This window comes from Coregonus clupeaformis, chromosome 20 (genome assembly GCF_020615455.1).
Source record: "Coregonus clupeaformis isolate EN_2021a chromosome 20, ASM2061545v1, whole genome shotgun sequence".
In the NCBI taxonomy this organism is placed as follows: Eukaryota; Metazoa; Chordata; class Actinopteri; order Salmoniformes; family Salmonidae; genus Coregonus; species Coregonus clupeaformis.
The window spans coordinates 64,450,218-64,466,140 of NC_059211.1; the positions used below are offsets into that span (position 1 = coordinate 64,450,218).

The following is a 15,923-nucleotide window of genomic DNA, read 5'->3' on the forward strand; positions in this document are numbered from 1 at the left end:
ACCCACTGGGAATGTGATGAAAGAAATAAAAGCTGAAATAAATAATTCTCTCTACTATTATTCTGACATTTCACATTCTTAAAATAAAGTGGTGATCCTAACTGACCTAAGACAGGGAATCTTTACTAGGATTAAATGTCAGGAATTGTGAAAAACTGAGTTTAAATGTATTTTGCTAAGGTGTATGTAAACTTCCGACTTCAACTGTATATCGACCAGAACAGATACCACATGATAAAAGCAACTCCGCACTGCCCTTCACAAAATAAGAGTTTTATGGAAACTAATATGGTAGGATTATACAGCAACCTCACTTCTTATACTTGAAACTCTCTCACACATGCAACTAACACAATCGCATGAAGATAAGCAAGTCATAAACTCTGTGTTGTCAGGAAGCAGCAGAGAGAGAGAGAGAGAGAGAGAGAGAGAGAGAGAGAGAGAGAGAGAGAGAGAGAGAGAGAGAGAGAGAGAGAGAGAGATAGAGATAGAGAGTATAACTGTGCAGTGGTCTAACAGGCAGTGTGACACAGTGACAGATCTAACCATATTCAGCTTAGTCTCCTCCCTCCCTCTCTCTCACTCTCTCCCCCTCCCTCTCTCTCTCCTCCCCCCTCTGTCTCCCTCTCCCTCTCTCCCCCCTCCCTCCCTCTCTCCTCCCCCTCCCTCTCTCTCTCTCCTACCCCTCCCTCTCTCCCTCTCCTCCCCCTCCCTCTCTCCCCCCTCCCTCCCTCTCTCCTCCCCCTCTCCATGTCCAGCCTATATCTGCTCTTCATAGAGCTCCACCTCACAACCCAGACTGACTCACATAGAGCAATACAACATATCACCAAGACTGTGACAATCTATTTCTACACAGTACTGTATCACTCCACAGGCTACCAGTGGACTGTCTGTCTGTCTAGCAACTGTCTACTTCCCTTTGCCTGGCTGCTGAAGGGCTACTGTAAGCCCTGTGGACTGTGGGACTAGCTGTGCTGGTTCGTTGGATATTGGTCTCTTTCTTTAGTGCATAACTGTATGGATTAACTGCTGTTCTGTACCATGGCGTTCCTGACACTCCGGGAGGATTTCAACCCTGGTAAGAGAGATAGATGGCTGGGGGGGGTTGATATAATGACTTGATTTGACTTGCACATAACGTTACAGAATAAGTTGAACAAGGCAGAAGAACAGTAGAAGTGCAGAGTGAGGAACTGGTTGAAGTGTTCTATGGGCATGTAGGAGAGTCTAAGTGACATGACAGGTGTGTTCTATGGGCATGTAGGAGAGTCTAAGAGACATGACAGGTGTGTTGGCTGGGCAAGTGGCTGTGACTGTCTGTTTCAGCCGAATAGCAATTGAGTTTTTGACGATTTCTCTCTCTTTCTCTCTCTCTCTGTGGTGAGATATGGTGGCAGCAGGAAGGCATGGCAGGCAGGTGAAGGAGACAGACAGACAGACAGACAGACGACCAGAAGGCAGACAGGCAGACAGGCAGACAGACAGGCAGACAGGCAGACAGAAAGACAGACAGACAGACAGACAGGCAGACAGACAGAAAGACAGGCAGGCAGACAGACAGACAGACAGACAGACAGACAGAAAGACAGGCAGGCAGGCAGGCAGACAGACAGACAGACAGACAGACAGACAGACAGACAGACAGACAGACAGACAGACAGACAGACAGACAGACAGACAGGCGGGCAGGCGGGCAGGCAGGCAGGCAGGCAGGCAGGCAGGCAGGCAGGCAGGCTTGTGAGAAGCTTCCCTTGATTATTCTCGGTGTCATCATCACAGCAGCAGAGCGGCAGACGGATGTAAACAGAATTTTCACATCTCCTTGGAGACACGGCAGTCAGAACCACTCTGAGGACAGAGAACATTCTGTGCAGAGGAAATAACACTGGAATGATGTCCCAAATGGCACCATATTCCATACATAGGGCATAGGGGTGCCATTTGGGCCGCATCCTGGGACTCCTGAGAGGGGTTTCTCAGCCGTAAAGCACATCGATACAAAGGGGTTCTGTAGTAACAGTGTAGACACAGGTTTGTTGTCACTATGTGCATGATGATAGAGTTTCAATTTGATATCAAAGTCACAGCAGGGTTGTTTTGTCAAATACAGCTCCCACTATCTATGGTACTACTTCCTACTGACCATCTGAGTAGTAATATGGCTTCAGTTTCAACATTAGTTACATAAGCTAGTGTGATTGGTATCCTACGACTTTAGCTCCCCTCAGCATGTTGACACAATCATGTACAATATGAGAGGGAGTCAAAAGGGCCTCATCAAATGATACTGTAGACTGACCTTGCAAATAGAGGAGAGGAGGAGGAGAGGGGGAGGAGAGGGAGGAGGAGAGGAGGAGGAGAGGGGGGAGGAGAGGAGGAGGAGAGGAGGAGGAGAGGGGGAGGAGAGGGAGGAGGAGAGGAGGAGGAGAGGGAGGGGGAGGAGGGAGGAGAGGAGGAGGAGAAGAGGAGAGGAGGAGGAGAGGGGAGGAGAGGGAGGAGGAGAGGGGGGGAAGGGAGGGAGGAGAGGGAGGGAGGAGAGGAGGAGGAGAGGGGGAGGAGAGGAGGAGGAGAGGAGAGGAGGAGAGGGAGAGGGGAGGAGAGGAGGAGGAGAGGAGGGAGGAGAGGGGGAGGAGGAGAGGGGAGGAGAGGGAGGGAGGAGAGGGAGGGAGGAGAGGGGGAGGAGAGGGAGGAGGAGAGGAGGGGAGGAGAGGGGAGGAGAGGGAGGAGAGAAGGGAAGGAGGAGAGGAGGAGAGAGAGGAGGAGGAGAGGGGGGAAGAGAGGAGGAGGAGAGGAGGGAGGAGAGGGGGAGGAGAGGAGGAGGAGAGGAGGAGGAGAGGAGGAGGAGAGGGGGAGGAGAGGGGGAGGAGAGGAGGAGGAGAGGGGGAGGAGAGGGGGGAGGAGAGGAGGAGGAGAGGGGGAGGAGAGGGGGAGGAGAGGAGGAGGAGAGGGGGAGGGGGAGGAGAGGGGGGAGGAGAGGAGGAGGAGAGGAGGAGGAGAGGGGGAGGAGAGGGGAGGAGAGGAGGAGGAGAGGGGGAGGAGAGGGGGAGGAGGGGAGGAGGAGAGGAGGAGGAGAGGGGGAGGGAGAGGAGGAGGAGAGGGGGAGGAGAGGAGGAGGAGAGGAGGAGGAGAGGGGGAGGAGAGGAGGAGGAGAGGGGGAGGAGAGGGGGGAGGAGAGGAGGAGGAGAGGGGGAGGAGAGGGGGAGGAGAGGAGGAGGAGAGGAGGAGGAGAGGGGGAGGAGAGGAGGAGGAGAGGGGGAGGAGAGGAGGAGGAGAGGGGGAGGAGAGGAGGAGGAGAGGGAGGGAGGAGAGGGGAGAGGAGAGGGAGAGGAGAGGAGGGGGGGGTAAAGTGTGAGGACTACTACACTGGGACATTTTCAGCAACTTTAATTGATCTATGTATTACTGTAGTGATTGATCTATGTATTACTGTAGTGATTGATCTATGTCATAGTTATTGATCTATGTATTACTATAGCGATTGATTTACAGTCGTGGTCAAAAGTTTTGAGAATGACACAAGTATTGGTCTTCACAAATTCGCTGCTTCAGTGTTATGAGATATTTTTGTCAGATGTTACTATGGTATACTGAAGTATAATTACAAGCATTCCTTAAGTGTCAAAGGCTTTTATTGACAATTACATTAAGTTTATGCAAAGAGTCAATATTTGCAGTGTTGACCCTTCTTTTTCAAGACCTCTGCAATCTGCCCTGGCATGCGGTCAATTAACTTCTGGGCCACATCCTGACTAATGGCAGCCCATTCTTGCATAATCAATGCTTGGAGTTTGTCAGAATTTGTTGGGTTTTGTTTGTCCACCCGCCTCTTGAGGATCGACCACAAGTTCTCAATGGGATTAAGGTCTGGGGAGTTTCCTGGCCATGGACCCAAAATGTCGATGTTTTGTTCCCCGAGCCACCTTATGGCAAGGTGCTCCATCATGCTGGAAAAGGCATTGGTCATCACCAAACTGTTCTTGGATGGTTGGGAGAAGTTGCTCTCGGAGGATGTGTTGGTACCATTCTTTATTCATGGCTGTGTTCTTAGGCAAAATTGTGAGTGAGCCCACTCCCTTGGCTGAGAAGCAACCCCACACATGAATGGTCTCAGGATGCTTTACTGTTGTCATGACACAGGACTGATGGTAGCGCTCACCTTGTCTTCTCCGGACAAGGTGTTTTCCGGATGCCCCAAACAATCGGAAAGGGGATTCATCAGAGAAAATGACTTTACCCCAGTCCTCAGCAGTCCAATCCCTGTACCTTTTGCAGGATATCAGTCTGTCCCTGATGTTTTTCCTGGAGAGAAGTGGCTTCTTTGCTGCCCTTCTTGACACCAGGCCATCCTCCAAAAGTCTTCGCCTCACTGTGCGTGCTGATGCACTCACACCTGCCTGCTACCATTCCTGAGCAAGCTCTGCACTGGTGGTGCCCTGATCCCACAGCTGAATCAACTTTAGGAGACGGTCCTGGCGCTTGCTGGACTTTCTTGGGCGCCCTGACGCCTTCTTCACAACAATTGAACCTCTCTCCTTGAAGTTCTTGATGATCCGATAAATGGTTGATTTAGGTGCAATCTTACTAGCAGCAATATCCTTGCCTGTGAAGCCCTTTTTGTGCAAAGCAATGATGAAGGCATGTTTCCTTGCAGGTAACCATGGTTAACAGAGGAAGAACAATGATTTCAAGCACCACCCTCCTTTTAAATCTTCCAGTCTGTGTTAACGAGAGAATCACTGACATGTTGGCAGCTGGTCCTTTTGTGGCAGGGCTGAAATGCAGTGGAAATGTTTTTGGGGGATTAAGTTCATTTTCATGGCAAAGAGGGACTTTGCAATTAATTGCAATTCATCTGATCACTCTTCATGACATTCTGGAGTATATGCAAATTGCCATCATCAAAACTGAGGCAGCAGACTTTGTGAAAATTAGTATTTGTGTCATTCTCAAAACGTTTGACCACGACTGTATATATTACTGTGGTTATTGATCTATGTCTGACTGTAGTTATTGATCTATGTCATAGTGATTGATATCTGTCTTTCTGTAGTTATTGATCTATGTATTTTGTTTAGTTATTGATCTATGTATTACTGTAGTGATTGATCTATGTCTGACTGTAGTTATTGATGTATGTATTTTGTAGTTATTGATCTATGTCTGACTGTAGTTATTGATCTATGTCGTTCTGTAGTGATTGATCTGTATGACTGTAGTTATTGATCTGTCTGACTGTAGTTATGATCAGTCTTACTGTAGTTATTGATCTATTTCTGACTGTAGTTTCAGAAAAGTCCTGCAACCTTCATGACAGCTAGGCCCAAGTCCAACCTTACAACATAACATGGTGATACGACACTAATGAAGAAACCTGGTGTGTGTGTATGTGTGTGTGTGTGTGTGTGTGTGTGTGTGTGTGTGTGTGTGTGTGTGTGTGTGTGTGTGTTTGTGTGTGTGTGTGTGCATAGGCTATTTGTAGCATTGGTCAGAATTCCATTCAGCTATTTTCCTTTTCCCCTTTATATGGAACAGAGGTAGAGAACACTGAGCTGATCTGTAGCCTGCTCCTTTATATGGAACAGAGGTAGAGAACACTGAGCTGATCTGTAGCCTGCTCCTTTACATGGAACAGAGGTAGAGAACACTGAGCTGATCTGTAGCCTGCTCCTTTACATGGAACAGAGGTAGAGAACACTGAGCTGATCTGTAGCCTGCTCCTTTACATGGAACAGAGGTAGAGAACACTGAGCTGATCTGTAGCCTGCTCCTTTACATGGAACAGAGGTAGAGAACACTGAGCTGACCTGTAGCCTGCTCCTTTATATGGAACAGAGGTAGAGAACACTGAGCTGATCTGTAGCCTGCTCCTTTATATGGAACAGAGGTAGAGAACACTGAGCTGATCTGTAGCCTGCTCCTTTATATAGAACAGAGGTAGAGAACACTGAGCTGATCTGTAGCCTGCTCCTTTATATAGAACAGAGGTAGAGAACACTGAGCTGATCTGTAGCCTGCTCCTTTATATGGAACAGAGGTAGAGAACACTGAGCTGATCTGTAGCCTGCTCCTTTATATGGAACAGAGGTAGAGAACACTGAGCTGATCTGTAGCCTGCTCCTTTATATGGAACAGAGGTAGAGAACACTGAGCTGATCTGTAGCCTGCTCCTTTATATGGAACAGAGGTAGAGAACACTGAGCTGATCTGTAGCCTGCTCCTTTATATAGAACAGAGGTAGAGAACACTGAGCTGACCTGTAGCCTGCTCCTTTATATGGAACAGAGGTAGAGAACACTGAGCTGACCTGTAGCCTGCTCCTTTATATAGAACAGAGGTAGAGAACACTGAGCTGATCTGTAGCCTGCTCCTTTATATGGAACAGAGGTAGAGAACACTGAGCTGATCTGTAGCCTGCTCCTTTACATGGAACAGAGGTAGAGAACACTGAGCTGATCTGTAGCCTGCTCCTTTATATGGAACAGAGGTAGAGAACACTGAGCTGATCTGTAGCCTGCTCCTTTATATGGAACAGAGGTAGAGAACACTGAGCTGATCTGTAGCCTGCTCCTTTATATGGAACAGAGGTAGAGAACACTGAGCTGATCTGTAGCCTGCTCCTTTATATGGAACAGAGGTAGAGAACACTGAGCTGATCTGTAGCCTGCTCCTTTATATGGAACAGAGGTAGAGAACACTGAGCTGATCTGTAGCCTGCTCCTTTATATGGAACAGAGGTAGAGAACACTGAGCTGATCTGTAGCCTGCTCCTTTATATAGAACAGAGGTAGAGAACACTGAGCTGATCTGTAGCCTGCTCCTTTATATGGAACAGAGGTAGAGAACACTGAGCTGATCTGTAGCCTGCTCCTTTATATAGAACAGAGGTAGAGAACACTGAGCTGATCTGTAGCCTGCTCCTTTATATGGAACAGAGGTAGAGAACACTGAGCTGATCTGTAGCCTGCTCCTTTATATGGAACAGAGGTAGAGAACACTGAGCTGATCTGTAGCCTGCTCCTTTATATGGAACAGAGGTAGAGAACACTGAGCTGATCTGTAGCCTGCTCCTTTATATGGAACAGAGGTAGAGAACACTGAGCTGATCTGTAGCCTGCTCCTTTATATGGAACAGAGGTAGAGAACACTGAGCTGATCTGTAGCCTGCTCCTTTATATGGAACAGAGGTAGAGAACACTGAGCTGATCTGTAGCCTGCTCCTTTATATGGAACAGAGGTAGAGAACACTGAGCTGATCTGTAGCCTGCTCCTTTATATGGAACAGAGGTAGAGAACACTGAGCTGATCTGTAGCCTGCTCCTTTATATGGAACAGAGGTAGAGAACACTGAGCTGATCTGTAGCCTGCTCCTTTATATGGAACAGAGGTAGAGAACACTGAGCTGATCTGTAGCCTGCTCCTTTATATGGAACAGAGGTAGAGAACACTGAGCTGACCTGTAGCCTGCTCCTTTATATGGAACAGAGGTAGAGAACACTGAGCTGATCTGTAGCCTGCTCCTTTACATGGAACAGAGGTAGAGAACACTGAGCTGATCTGTAGCCTGCTCCTTTACATGGAACAGAGGTAGAGAACACTGAGCTGATCTGTAGCCTGCTCCTTTACATGGAACAGAGGTAGAGAACACTGAGCTGATCTGTAGCCTGCTCCTTTACATGGAACAGAGGTAGAGAACACTGAGCTGACCTGTAGCCTGCTCCTTTATATGGAACAGAGGTAGAAAACACTGAGCTGATCTGTAGCCTGCTCCTTTATATGGAACAGAGGTAGAGAACACTGAGCTGATCTGTAGCCTGCTCTTGGGACATGGTCACAAAATGCTCACCTCACCTCACCATGTCTGTGGCATAACAGGCTAATTATCCTTCCAGTCTCTCCATCCCACTAGCCTATATAATCACCCCAGGTAACGTTCTGCAGCATTCTCAGGCACATGGCTCTTTCACATGGTCTGCTGGCCATGCTGATGCACACTGCAGCTGATTGGAGCAAACCTACCATACTGCTCCTGCTGCTCCCAGGTCCCGCCTCCTCCGGTCCTCTCATTAAACTGGCGATTCTGTTGCTCGTTCATTCATCAACATATCCTACAGGTCTGGTCCACCCCCCCTTGCCTCTGCTCTCCCCTGCTCTGGTGCTGCCTATGCTGATGTTGTTACATCACACTGGCTCACAGACTGACTGCTGAAGCTCCTGCAGAGCCGACAAGGACCCCAGACCAGCAGAATCTATCTGAATATCTCTGGATCCGATTTTTGGCTATTCTGTTTTATTTCTGTGTGATTTTTTATTCGGAATATTAATTTCGGGAGGATGTAGGTAGATCGCAGTGCGAGAGATTCCACATACCGCTAGTCGAAAAAAAGGCGACAAAAAAAATACAACAGAAAAAGGCGACAAGCCCTGCGCATGATGACAGATGGACTATCTAAATCCTCACGCATCACCAGTAACCTTTCCGAGGGACTTTTCTCCCTAACGCGGCTAATAATGCAGTACTGTGTACCATAATCTGAAAATAGCATTTAGGCAACGCTGCCTTCTCAGAAAACACCGCATTGCCGCTGAAGGATGAAAACAACGGCAGCACCTCCGCAGTCCTCTGAAAGCAGAAGAATTTCCAAAACAAGTTCGTCTGTCTTGTCTTGACTGACTTGCTTGGCAGTTGACACCAATATTAGTCTCTCTCTTGAGTGTTAATATTGAATATTTATTTTTGAAAACATAAAGGAATTGAAAATATAATTTTTTAAGGGAATTTTCTCCTTCGTCTCAACAGCTGTGTTTGACATATGTTCCGAACGTAAACAGGCATTGCACCTGTGCCCAGTCTATAACAGGTAAAAATACATGCGAGAGAAATACAGAAAACTATAGCTCATGATTGATTTTGATTTGAAGATACGTTTATACCGCCTATCGGTCCTTGTTTTACTTTAAGCTTAATACATGAGGATTTCATTGAGACTCAACCGCCTAGTCTGTGTGTTTACTATAAACATAGCCTATAGGCTTTATATATAGGCTCAACATGATTGATTGTCAATTAGGCCTATAGGCTATGCATTCTTTTAGGCTATAGGCTTTATATAGGCCTATAGGCTGAACATGATAGATTGTCAATTAGGCCAATGCATTATTTTATATACAGGCCTACATCTAAAAACATTTACCTTTTGAATTAACATAATCCTAACTGTCAACAGTTTAATAATGAATTTGATGTTAACTGTTTCAATGGACGTTAATTGATTGTAACTGTTTTAACGACTGTTACTTAATGTTTAACTGTTTTGCCTTTGAGGTTTCCCAAGGCTGCTTTGATCCTCCATTCAATAGTGATGACGGCCTATTAGTGTTTTTCCTTTGTATTGGGGCTATCTATTTAGGATAAGATCCTGCCTGGCTGTCAATAACTTTAGGGCCCACACCATAGAATAACACCGTTTATTCGAATACCAGGCTATTTTTAAACATAAGGAAAAAAAATCAAACAAACATTATAAAATAGAATCGCCCTAAATATTTACGTTTTATTCCGATGTTTTGAATTTACCGCCCGATTTTCCATACTCGCGATTCTCCACGTCTCTTGAATGACTGTGACGCAGCCAGCCAGCCAGTCTGAATGGCGGTTGTAACAGGCTCGCAGGGCAGAGCGAAAGGAGCGCAGCCCGACCTTGTATCGCTGTGAAAAACATAGCTATATCAAATGAAACGGACGACAACAGTAAGTGATTCAATACTATTTCGGATAAGTGTACGGGTTATCTGGGAAGGTCGTGTTAGGTTTTTAAACGGCAGATTCTGTTCACATTCGACGTCTGTTTGGCAACGGCTTTGTGTTAAGAGGGAGTAGGATCCGTCTTTTATACCTCAGTGGTACGACCACGTAGCCGACGAAGCTAGCTAGCGACTGGTTTGTGAGGTTAGCCAGCTAAGCTAAAGACCCTCAAGCCAACAACAGGCGCCTTTGTTCATGTCACGGGATCGTTGGCCAGCTCTGTATCAACCAAATATGTGGATAAACGTTAGTCATTTGATTCATTGTAATGTTATCTGGGTAACGTTATATCGAAGCCATTGGATGAATATCAATGACATTTCCTTTTACCTGTAAGCTAACTAGAAAGCTAACAGTCATTTCGGGGAACAGTCCCTAGTTATCTAGCCACACATAGGAGTCGGACTTCGCTCGCTCCGAGGTTCACGACTTTAATGGGGGGCGATCACATGGTTAACTTGGCTAGCAGTAGCCATCTGAAAAAGCCACAAAATAACATATAGTCATCAATACGGCGAGTGTGTTTTGTTGGCTAGCTGCTATCGCCATGTTGTTCAAATTTAAACAATTCTGTGTGTTTTCTGGCTAGCTCCGTTTTGGATAGAAAGTGTGCAGTTAGCAACCTAACGAACGATGCTACAGTAGCTAGCTTGCTAGCAGGTTAAACTCAACTCCACGATCTACTATGGAGTTGAGCGGCGCGGTGTTGGACAACTATTTAAAAAAAAAAGGAAAGTAGCTTTTGTCCATTTGTCCCTAGATAAACGTTTATGCTGTCCCTCAGTCCTCTCATGCGATGAGACATTCTCCAAAGCAAAACTAAATAGGATGATTGAAGGAGAACAAAAAGGACCCGATTAAATCATTAAAATGCACATAAAAAACAGTATTAAAAAATAAATAATAGTATACACTTTATTTTTTTACTTTTTATTGTTATTGTTTATGCCTTGGAGTGTCATTTAATAAGGAGCCGATTTAATAAATTCACTTCACTCGCTGCAGCAGAGGGGAGAGGACCGAGAGGCTGGAGGACCGAGAGGCTAGAGTGGGGCTACCTCAGTGGAGCAGAGAGGCAGGGGAAGAGGCAGCACAGCTGAGCTTAGCCAGGCGGGCACACAAACACGGAAGTCATTAACCAAAAGTCGCTGGGGCAGCCTTAAAAAGTAGCTACATTTGTCTCTACTCTTTTACCAATGAAAGTCGCTGGAAGGGTCTGAACTCGCTAAATCTAGCAACAAAGTCGCTAAATTGGCAACACTGGAGCGCTGACAAGTTTTTATGAAAAGCTACTGATTTCAGCCCCCAAAGAATAGCCTGCAATTACATACATTGTTCTGTGTAATTGCAGGCTAACGCTATTCTTTGGGTGCTGAAATCAGTAGTTTTTATAAAAATGTAATTTTATGTGAGGTCGGAGGTCCAGTCCGCCCACACTTAAGCCAGTACACTACACGACTTTGCCCCCGATTTAGCTGTCCCCAGACTGGTCTCGTAGACTAGATGACGTAAAATAGTAAAAGTAAATCCGGGACACTCAAATTAGTATGATATGTTACGTTTGGTATGGTTACATAAGATGGGTTACTTAAGGCAAAAATGTAAGGAGCGTGGTTGGGTGGGCATGTAACGCAAACTTATAGCAACCCAAAGGTTGCATTTTAGCTAATTAGCTACTTTGCAACTACTTAGCATGTTAGCTAATCTTAACCCTTTTAGCTAACCTTTCCCCTAACCCCTAGAGCTAACGTTAGCTAGCTAACGTTAGCGTTAGCCACCTAGCTAAAAATGACCACAACAAATTGGAATATCATGTTTAGCAAATTTGTAACATATTGTACGAATTGCAATTCCTAACATTGTACTAATTGCAATTTGTAACATATCATCCACAAATGAATGCATACCACACTAAACGTAACATATCATACTAAATGGAGTGTCTCGGATTTACGTACAGAATAATATGAAATACTCTGAGACCACATTGCTGTCCCAGACAAGTTTTTGAGATCGGAGACAAAATCCCCATGTTGTTGCCTACTCGGGGCGCGCGGCCGTCACCGACGCTCATTTAATGTGAGCGGGTCAGAGATGCAATCTGAGGGTTTCCGATCCCATCTTTGAGCAGTCCCAGACTTCCCAATATTACATTTTAACGGCACAAAATCTGCAAGGCTCTTGTAGTGTGAGATGTGCAACGACAAGTTTTGACTGAGAATGGTGATTAGCAATAGCCAATGAGAGCTCGCTAGAGAAGCCAGTGAGATGATGACGACGTTTCGCATCATCCAGAATGTGTAGACTCGAGCAGGAGCGATGACTACTACTAGTATGCGTTTGTATTTTCCTTTAACCAAAGCTAAAGTGTAAAATCGTCTGAAGTTCACAATCAATGTTATTCAATTCAAAATGTTGGCTAGATATTTCAACTCTGTATGGAAAGTGTGAATGTCTGACTGAAAACATTTGAGGCTGCTTTGAGCCACAGCTCGTCCTAGCTACATTAACAATCTAATCACATAATTGTTTTCGCGAGACAGTGTGGTATGGAGAATCCTCACAACGAAGTGAAGAATTGTGTAGTGTGTGACCCCGTCTGCTACAGCATTTAGTGTGTCCACCACTATTTTGGCAAGACAAAGAAAACTACAGGAAAGACAGTTGTTTAATGTGAGGCTCAGCGATGTTAGGATTTTGAAAGTCATGTAGTGTACACCCGGCATTACACTAGTCTCCGCTCAACTTTTAGTGGACTACTAGCTAGCTAGCTAGCTAGCTAGCTAGCTACTGATTTGGCTCACTCTGCTATGTAAACATGGCATATAATAGGTAGCTAGTTAAGTATTTGAATCCTTAAGAGTCTAAGCCGGAGGGGTTAGGGGTTCTACTAAGCTAACATATGGAATTGTTTTAAGATGGTCCTACCAAGGATCATTTAGCTATTTGATTTAGAAATTTAGGACCCCTTTAGGTATAAAAATATATATATATATATATATACACTACCAGTCAAAAGTTTGGACACACTCAAGGGTTTTACTTTATTTTTACTATTTTTTACATTGTAGAATACTAGTGAATACATCAAAACTATGAAATAACACCTATGGAATCATGTAGTAACCAAAAAAAGTGTTAAACAAATCAAAATACATTTTATATTTGAGATTCTTCAAATAGCCACCATTTGCCTTGATGACAGCTTTGCACATTCTCTCAACCAGCTTCATGAGGTAGTCACCTGAAATGCATTTCAATTAACAGGTGTGCCTTCTTAAAAGTTATTTGTGGAATTTCTTTCCTTCTTAATACGTTAGGGGGGGGGTATACAGAAGATAGCCCTATTTGGTAAAAGACCAAGTCCATATTATGGCAAGAACAGCTCAAATAAGCAAAGAGAAACGACAGTCCATCATTACTTTAAGACATGAAGGTCAGTCAATCCGGAAAATTTCAAGAACTTTGAAAGTTTCTTCAAGTGCAGTCGCAAAAACCATCAAGCGCTATGATGAAACTGGCTCTCATGAAGACTGCCACAGGAATGGAAGACCCAGAGTTACCTCTGCTGCAGAGGATAAGTTCATTAGAGTTAACTGCACCTCAGATTGCAGCCCAAATAAATGCTTCACAGAGTTAGTCACAGACACATCTCCACATCAACTGTTCAGAGGGGACTGCAAAGAAACCACTACTAAAGGACACCAATAATAATAAGAGACCTGCTTGGGCCAAGAAACACGAGCAATGGACATTAGACCGGTGGAAATGTGTCCTTTGGTCTGGAGTCCAAATTAGAGATTTTTGGTTCCAACCGCAATGTCTTTGTGAGACGCGGTGTGGGTGAACGGATGATCTCCGAATGTGTAGTTCCCACCGTAAAGCATGGAGGAGGAGGTGTTATGGTGTGGAGGTGCTTTGCTGGTGACACTGTCTGATTTATTTAGAATTCAAGGCACACTTAACCAGCATGGTTACCACAGCATTCTGCAGCGATACACCATCCCTTCTGGTTTGGGCTTAGTGGGATTATCATTTGTTTTTCAACAGGACAATGACCCAACACACCTCCAGGCTGTGTAAGGGCTATTTTACCAAGAGAGTGAGTGATGGAGTGCTGCATCAGATGACCTGGCCTCCACAATCCCCCGACCTCAACCCAATTGAGATTGTTTGGGATGAGTCGGACTGCAAAGTGAAGGGAAAGCAGCCAACAAGTGCTCAGCATATATGTGGGAACTCTTTCAAGACTGTTGGAAAATCATTCCAGGTGAAGCTGGTTGAGAGAATGCCAAGAGTGTGCAAAGCTGTCATCGAGGCAAAGGGTGGCTATATATTTTGATTTATTTAACACTTTTTTTGGTTACTACATGATTCCATATGTGTTATTTCATAGTTTTGATGTCTTCACTATTATTCTTCAATATAGAAAATAGTACAAATAAAGAAAAACCCTTGAATGAGTAGGTGTGTCCAAACTTTTGACTGGTACTGTATATTTGATGAAACATTGAATTTGGCCTTACTGCTATTAGCATTGAATAACAAATACCTACATGGAAAAACAGATAGTCCAAAAAGAAATCAAAGGTAAGTTTGTTTTTGAAGTGTCTGGCCTATATCTGATATATATATATATATATATAAAAAAAAGAATTTGACCAATATTTAACCCCTTTTTTTGGCACTAAACTACTTCCATATATACTTCCATACTTTAAAAAAAAACTGGTACCGGGCTGCCTTCAGACGAGTCTTGTTAGGCTTGTGGGCATCCTAGAGCAAAACCGACATGTTCGTTAGTCTCAACTTTCCGTAGAGGGTCCTATTAGTGTGTAGCCCAAACTGTTCGGATGCTACAGACAGAAGTTGGCAGATCGGATGTACCGACTTCACGAGTCCCGTGACACTTCTGGGGGTCGTAGAGCAAAATGGAGAACACCGTAGTGTTCGTGAGAGTCTCATCTTTCCATAGAGTCATCGTATTAGTTTGTATACCAAACCGTTCAATGTTTTTTGTGAGAATACCGATTTTCGGGATGTCTCATGGTCTGACAAAACACCGCTCTAGCTCGGCCAACTTCCACCGCGGATGCGAAGGCCGCCATTGGCGGATGCGGTGGAATGCGACGCAGCCCATGCAGATGTCGAGCTTGAACAGGCGGATTTTGATGGGAATTAGTTTATTACGCTAATTAGATTAACGCAGGGGCATGGACCTCGACTCTAGGGGGTTAACTGGCTAATGTTTATAAGGTACACCAATTTTAATGCCGGGTCAGACCCCCCCCTTTGCCTCCAGAACAGCCAGAATTCTTCGGGGCATGGAAACATTGCTCAATTGGTATCAAGGGACCTAACGTGTGCCAGGAAAACATTCCTTGCCATTCTCTTTCGACCTCATCAACGAGCTGTTTTCGCCCACAGGGGGGGAGGGCAGACTTGTTTCCTTCTCATGACATCCGAGAATGTTTAACTTTTCAGGGCTTTAGAGGCGCCCAGACGAGACGTTTAGTTAAACACCCACAAAATCAAAGGTTATCAATTATTTTCACACCTCCAATGTCTTTTCCAAAGTGGAGTCCATACATTCCATGGTTATAGCTGCTGTGTAGATCCGTGCATTAAGACACATCTGTAGGTCTTTCTTGAATCTGAAGTCCGTGGGGAAAAATTGGCACCACACTTTGCACTAATAGTGCCTAAGGTAGTCCTTCAACAAGAGATATAAAATGTCCTCTATAGCCAGGTGTCCATCCCACCTTTATATGCGTGTAAAGTACCTGTCGGATAACAAAATGTCATGACAAGCCTGACGGAAACAGAAAATGTGTCTAAACGTTCCAAATGTTGACTAAACTAAATACGCTAGACAAGGTGGGGTCTTTTTGTCGGTGCAATGTATTGTGGGAGAAATGTCGGTGGGAACGCTTTTATGTTCAAATATTGATATATAATAACAAATCCAAGTAAACTTTGAGTCGCACGATGACACGTGTGGTCCTCCCACTACGACTGCGTTGGGAAAGCATGCAGTTTATTAGGCTACAGATTAAATAAATTATGATGAACTTCACAAGGTGGTGAAATTGCATGGTGATGAGCTTGATGCTCTTTT

General features: G+C 44.9%; 1 protein-coding gene across 3 annotated transcripts in view; it reads left to right on the forward strand.

Moving 5' to 3' along the window:
* Positions 1-809: 809 nt before the first annotated feature.
* Positions 810-15,923, forward strand: part of LOC123481454 (mitogen-activated protein kinase 6-like) — a 36,088-nt gene continuing 20,974 nt past the window's right edge. Inside the window, exon 1 of one of the 3 annotated variants that reach the window (XM_045205721.1) lies at positions 810-1,081. The gene's annotated coding sequence lies outside the window, so the exon portion shown is untranslated. Of the gene's footprint in view, positions 1,082-8,134; positions 8,862-9,633; positions 9,752-15,923 lie in introns of those variants that run through there. The other 2 variants (XM_045205722.1, XM_045205720.1) reach the window with 2 other exon arrangements.